This window comes from Rhincodon typus, chromosome 11, assembly GCF_021869965.1.
Source record: "Rhincodon typus isolate 14 chromosome 11, sRhiTyp1.1, whole genome shotgun sequence".
Lineage (NCBI taxonomy): Eukaryota > Metazoa > Chordata > Chondrichthyes > Orectolobiformes > Rhincodontidae > Rhincodon > Rhincodon typus.
Genome location: NC_063342.1, coordinates 11,775,332 through 11,782,303, shown reverse-complemented (window position 1 = coordinate 11,782,303; position 6,972 = coordinate 11,775,332). Strand labels below are relative to the sequence as shown.

Genomic DNA, 6,972 nt, shown 5'->3' with positions numbered 1-6,972 from the left:
CCCCCCCCCCCCCCCCCCCCCCCCCCCCCCCCCCCCCCCCCCCCCCATAGGTTATTCTAGGAAACATCCTAAAAGTTATCATCTATTTCTGCAAAATTGTTCCCTACATTTTCCACAATGTTTTGTATCAGAATGCTTTAGTCCGAGGTCCACCTGTGATTTGATTTCTAGCCTCATAACATTGGGCTAGAACATCACAGGCATCTGCTGGGTCGTCGTCTCACCATCAGAGAATATTGAGGGTGATTTTAGGGTAAACAGTAGTCACAGCAGGGGCCACAATTTTAAATGTAGCAAAGAGTGTCTCTTCTGGCTTTATGTTTAGATATTAAAAATAAAGTGCTAGAGAAGCTTAGCAGGTCTGATGGCGTATGTGGAGAGAAAATCACCTCCGAGTATGTACTGAGTTTCCGGAGCACTTTTCAGTTTTGTGACGTGACTAAGTGCTCGCACTCATCTCTTTTCCGAATAGTTATCTTGCAATGTAATGTGGCTCATAAACTCTTCAGTAAGTTGTGAAATGATTAGAGCTACAGCTAATGGTAGAAAGCAGTGCCAAAATGTGAATAACTTTGATTGGTTTTGGTGATTTTGACTTTGTACCTGTATGTTGTATTTAGTAAAACAACCATTGGAAATCAGATTATTATGCTTTATTCTATCAGATAGAAATTACCAAAGCAACGATAATAGGAATTCTAGTCTCCAAATTTGTTTGAAGTATAAGCTGAATTAGATCACAGTAGTAAATAAAATTTGATTTTTACAAATGTATATGTAGGGGGTGATTTATATATTTTTTAAATCCCCTTATGCCTGCTTCGACCTTTACTAATTTACAATCAGAAATTCCATTGATTATAAAATGAGTGCACTGATCAAAGTAAAAATAGCCCGACCTAGGTTCCAGCACACCGCTGATTTAAAGGGTTTAGGTTGGTGTTGAATTTGTTGTGCTGTGATCAATCTCTGTACTCAGGAAGGTTGACAAGCTGATGAAGTCTTCTGCTCCTGGTTTGATCAACATTCATTTCTGTCCAGTGCATATTTGAGGATATTCTCTAGTCCTGTTATCTAGGTGTGCATGTATAGAGAGTTTAGACAGAGAAAAGGAGAAATGAAGTGGTTGAACATATTAGTGATAATAGTTGTAGTAGGGAAAGGTATTATTAGCCATCAGAGAGAAAGAAAGCAAATACGTGTGCATAAAGGTGATAGATAAACAAGAATCAATCACACAAATGGTGGTCATCTATGGATAATGAATAAGGGAAAAAAGGGCAGAAGAAATATATAAATAAATTTGGGAAAAATGTAACCAACACAGGTTATTTCATCTCCCCAAAATCTAATTGGAAAGAAGAGATAGATAAAGCAGATAAGGAAATATATGTCAATTTTCTTTCTAATGTGTATTAAACCTATAAGGGACATTCCAAAAATCAAGGGGGAAACACACTGCTGGTTATAGTCATATCGAGGACAAAGAAAGATGGCTTTGGATGCCAGAGGTCAATAATCTTGGCCATGGGGCATCACTGCAGACATTCTTCAGGATAGGTATTTTATAATCATCCTGCTTAGAGATCTTATGACACACGTCTGGAGCAGGTGGGACTTGAACAGAGGTCTCCTGGCTCAAAGGTAGGGGTACTATTGCATTACGACAGCCCCTCCATTCTTCAGGCACAACTATCTTCAGCTGCTTCACCAATGACCTTCCAGCAAAAGTGGGAATGTTCACCAATAGAACCATAGAATCCCTACAGTACAGAAAGAGGCTTCTCAGCCCATAGAATCTGCACCAGTACTCCAAAGAGCATTCCACCCAAATCCAGCCCCCTACCCTATTGCCGTAACTCCACATTTACCATGGCTAATCCACCTAGTCTACACATCTCTGGACACTATGGCCAATTGAGCATGTCAATCCACCTAATCGGCACATCTTTGGTCTATGGGAGGAAACCTACACAGATATGGAGAATGTTTGTGTGGAGTTTGCGCAATCACCTAAGGCTGGAATTGAACCTGAGTGCCTGGTACTGTGAGGCAACAGTGCTAACCACTGAACCACCGTACCACCCATTGATGATTGCACAATTTTCGCCATTTGCAACTCCCCAGATACATGCCCAAGAACAGCAAGACCTGGACAGCATTTGTGTTTGAATTGACAAGTGGCAACTATCATTCACACTGTACATGTGCCAGGAAATGACAGTCTCTGACAGGAAAGAGTCCGGCTGTCAGCATTTGACATTTAATGGCAATACTATTACTGAATCTCCCACTATCAACATTCTGGTGTTTACCACCTGTCAGAAACTGAAATGGATCAGCCATATAACTGCTGTGGCTACAAGAACAGGTCAAAGGCTAGTCATCCTGAAACAAATAACTCATTCCCTGACTCCCCAGATCTGTCGACCAAAGACACAAGTCAGGAATGTGATGAAATACACCTCAGTTGCCTGGATAAGTGTAGCCTGGATAAGTGATCTGGGATATAAACTACTAAAAATACTGATGAAATCCAGTAAGACCATAACAACTCATCAAAGTACTAGGGTTTATTTAAAGAAGGGTGATATTGAATAGTCTAGAATGAATCCTAAATTTGAATTTGAGCCTTGGTTGTACCACATTTGGATGAAGTACTGCATACAATACTGGTTGCTGCATTATGAACGGAGAATAATGATAGTAGATGAGGTGGAGGTAAAAATTTTCAAGCATGATGCAGAACTGAGAGATTATCTGGAAAGATGAACTGGATCTTTTTTTCTTTTGAATTACCTCGTAACACAACTTGATGGAAATGTTCAAAATAACTGAAGTTTTGAATAACATGCAAAGTGTGTGTTCCCAGTTGTACAATAGCTCAAAAGTAGAGATCATCAATGTAAAATAGTCACCAAGAATTACAATGGAAATTCATAAGAAATTTATTTAGTGTGGTGAAAATTGAAAGTTTACTGCCACGGGGAGTGATGGAGGGAAAAAATAGAGGCATTTAAGGAAGGAGGCAATAGAAGGTTCTCATGAAGTGAAACGAGGATGAATGGGAGGAGACTCAAATGGAGCATAAATTTTCCTGAATGGCGTCTTCAGTGTTGTATATTCTATGTAATTAAACCCTTATGCATTTTTTTTAAATATAAGGCTTGCTTTTCTATGAACCAATGACTTCAGTACATCCCTAAGCACTTGAGAAACAATTCTGGAGTATTGTCTCAATGGCCTCCATGTGTGGGGTCAGTGTAAGTAATTCAATTAGAGAAAACTGTGGGGAAAATATTAAATTGATTAAAAATGTCCAATTTCCATAATCCTCCATCAAAATGATTTTATGAATGATTAGAAATTAATGTGAGTTCAGCTGATTCATTTTTGTTGCGCTGAAAGAATTGTGGAAGAATAATCTTGATGTACTGGCAGGCTCGAACCTTTTTGAACAATTTTTTTTTTCAAAACCTTGCCTACATGCTTTCCCTATGCCTGCCTAAGCCTTCTGCTCAGTTATAGGCGGCACTGATGTGACTTTGGACGAAAGGCAAACTTTATCTGATGGGAAGGGAACAACGTTCTTGATGAAATATTTCAGCAAAGCTCATCAAATTGGCTTGTTGGCTGAGACAATCAGAGCATTCAGCTCTGAAACTAGCACCAACGAGAAGCTCCCATTGCTCTGCTAAAACCATTTGTGTAGTAGATTTTAGGGGCTTTGTGAAATCAAATGAACCTCCTCAAACTGTTATTTTTAAATCAGTGCATTCACCTACAATTTGATTCGTCAACCCATAAAGGATCAGAATTAAATTGTTATCCATTTGAACGAATTGCCAGTAAGTTCCAAGGTGTGTTTGCCTGTAACTTCAAAAACTCTGGAGAAACTGTTGGAAATAAGAACTGTCCATGACCAAAAAAATGAATATTATTTTTCATAGTTTTGACGATTGGTCCCAAAGGCCTTAGGAGTGAAAGAGCCACTTGGTCTAAAACTAAGCAAACGGGTGAATGGACTTTAGGTTTGATTCTTGGTGAGGAACAAGCTGATCTTAACTGGGAAATATTTGGTGTACTATATTTGCCCTTCATATTTTTGCTATGGAAAGTGAGATTACAATCAGTCTTGTTTTCAAGTTTCTGTAAAAATACATACCAGACGAAACTGAGATCTTGCTCTGGTTTGAAACCGTCCACTGTTGAAACACTTTTGGCACTAACTATCTGGGCTTATGTTGATGGGTGGCCTCCTTGCCAAATCAATGAATGACTAATGAAACATATGCATTCCCATCTCCAAGTATTTCAAAGTTACAGGATAACCCACCATGGAACTTGCAATTAATTCCAATAGATTCTATTATGATTCTCATTCTTTCTGGGTTGACTAATCAGATGGTGTAACTGAATGCACAGACTTGAAGATAAGTTTCTGGAGGATGTTTATTTGTCTTTATGAAGTCCCTAGAATCTGTTATACTAATGGTTTTTGGCAGGGCAGTGCAGGTTTCTTGCTGGTACTGTTTCAGAACTGAATGCTCCATATGCCTTGGCCAACAAGCTGTTAGGTTTGTGTGACATGAGAAAAAGTCCAGAGAAGATTCATTGATGTAGAGAAGAAAAATTAACTTAAAGGATGTACACCTTGTAAACATGGTTTTATATGCAATTAATTATTTATCTACTTTTGTGATGCTTTTGCAGTGATCAGAAACTTCCACAAAATAGGCAAATTTACAGTTTGCACAACAATTTGAGATAGGCAAGCAGCAAGTTATTTGTATTTTGAGATGTTGGAAAATGTTACCTAGGAGACTGTAGAAATTAATATTTACAGTTGAAATATCTGTGCAATGCACCCTGAAAGTATCTGAGTAAGAGTAGCAATCTGGACAATCACTGCCTTGCTTGGGTAGGTGGAGCATGGAATTTCATTTGGGTAAAGTAGAATACAGTAATGACTAAATATGGTGCCTCTGGCATTCTAATGTGGCAGAAGAGAAATATTACAATGCATGGTTTGATGCCTATATAATTGTATAGTAGCTGTCTTCTCCCCCCTGCCCATTTACTTGTCACTGCTATCAATGATATCAATTCTTTCTATCATCCTTGTATGATACGGAAGAGTTGTTTACAGAATTTACTATATTTATTCTATCTGCACCCAGTTTTCACTTCATGATTCCTACACTGATTTGCGTTATCAGGTTGCTTCTCCTACTATTTCCATACCAAACATCAGAAGCAGCATATGATAGAAAGCCAAGCAATTTGGATCAAACCTAAGTTCTGCAGTCCTGGCACATCCAGCATTGAGTGGTGATGGACAATTAAACAACCAACAGGAGGAAGCTTTACAAATGTTCCTATCCTTAATGATGGGGAGACCAGCGTATTAGTACAAACGACATGGCTGAAGCGTTTGCAACCATCTTTAGCCAAACGAGCTGAGTGGATGATCCATTTTGCCTGCTACTGAGGTCCCAGTATCTCAAATGCAAATCTTGAACCAATTTGATCAACTCCACGTAATGTCAAGAAACAGCTGAAGGCACTAGATAATGCAGTGTTTATGGTCATGATAATGTTATAGTACTGAAGATTTGTGCGCCAGAATTGGCTGTGCTATAGTCAATCTTTTCTAGAACAGCTATAATACTTGCACTACACAAAAATGCAGAAAAAGGCCCAGGTATGGCCTGTGCAGGAAAAGTTGGACTTATCCAACGGGTCCATAGCACAGTATCAGTCTACACTCTATCATCAACAAATGATGAAAAGAGCCATTGACTGTGCTATGAAGCAGCTCTTTCAAAACAATAATTGATGCTCAGTTTGTGTTCTAGCAGAGCCATTCAGCTCCTAACTTCCATACAGCCTTGGTCCATCTATCACAATGTAAGATGATTGTGGTGTTTGGAGGTCAGTCACTTCAGTCTGGGGTATGACTGTGGGAATTCCTCCGGATAATGCCCTAAGTCCAACTATTTTCATCTGCCTCATCAGTAACTTTCTTTCAGTCATAAGGTCAGAAGTGGGGATGTTTGCTGGTGATTGAAGAATCACAAATATTATGCAGATGTTAAGGTAATCCATGTCTGCATGCAGCACAACCCAGACAATATCAATGCTTGAGCTGACAAGTAGCAAGTAACAAGGTGCAGGGCTGGATGAACACAGCAGGCCAAGCAGCATCATAGGAGCAGAGAGGCTGATGTTTCGGGCCTAGACCCTTCATCAGAAATGGGGGAGGGGAAGGGGGTTTTGAAATAAATAGGGAGAGAGTGGGAGGCGGATAGAAGAGGGATAGAGGAGAGGATAGGTGGAGAGGAAACAAACAGGTCGAAGAGGCGGGGATGGAGCCAGGAAAGGTGAGTGTAGGTAGGGAGTTAGAAAGGGGATAGGTCAGTCCAGGGAGGACGGACAGGTCAAGGGGGCGGGATGAGGTTGGTCGGTAGGAGATGGAGGTGCGGCTTGAGGTGGGAGGAGGGGATAGGTGGGAGGAAGAACAGGTTAGGGAGGCAGGGACGAGCTGGACTGGTTTTGGGATGCGGTGGGGGGAGGGGAGATTTTGAAACTTGTGAAATCCACATTGATACGATTGGGCTGCAGGGTTCCCAAGCGGAATATGAGTTGCTGTTCCTGCAACCTTCGGGTGGCATCGTTGTGGCACTGCAGGAGGCCCAGGATGGACATGTCGTCTGAGGAATGGGAGGGGGAGTTGAAATGGTTCGCGACTGGGAGGTGCAGTTGTTTGTTGCGAACCGAGCGTAGGTGTTCCGCAAAGCGGTCCCCGAGTCTCCGCTTGGTTTCCCCGATGTAGAGGAAGCCACACCAGGTACAGCGGATGCAGTATACCACATTGGCAGATGTGCAGGTGAACATCTGCTTGATGTGGAAAGTCTTCTTGGGGCCTGGGATGGGGGTGAGGGAGGAGGTATGGGGGCAGGTGTAGCACTT

The 6,972-nt window shown here is 41.0% G+C and overlaps 1 protein-coding gene across 2 annotated transcripts in view; it reads left to right on the top strand.

Annotated features, from left to right (window-relative positions):
- The window catches only part of appa (amyloid beta (A4) precursor protein a), a 90,021-nt gene that overhangs the window by 36,284 nt on the left and 46,765 nt on the right, over positions 1-6,972 (top strand). The gene's annotated exons all lie outside the window — the stretch shown is intronic.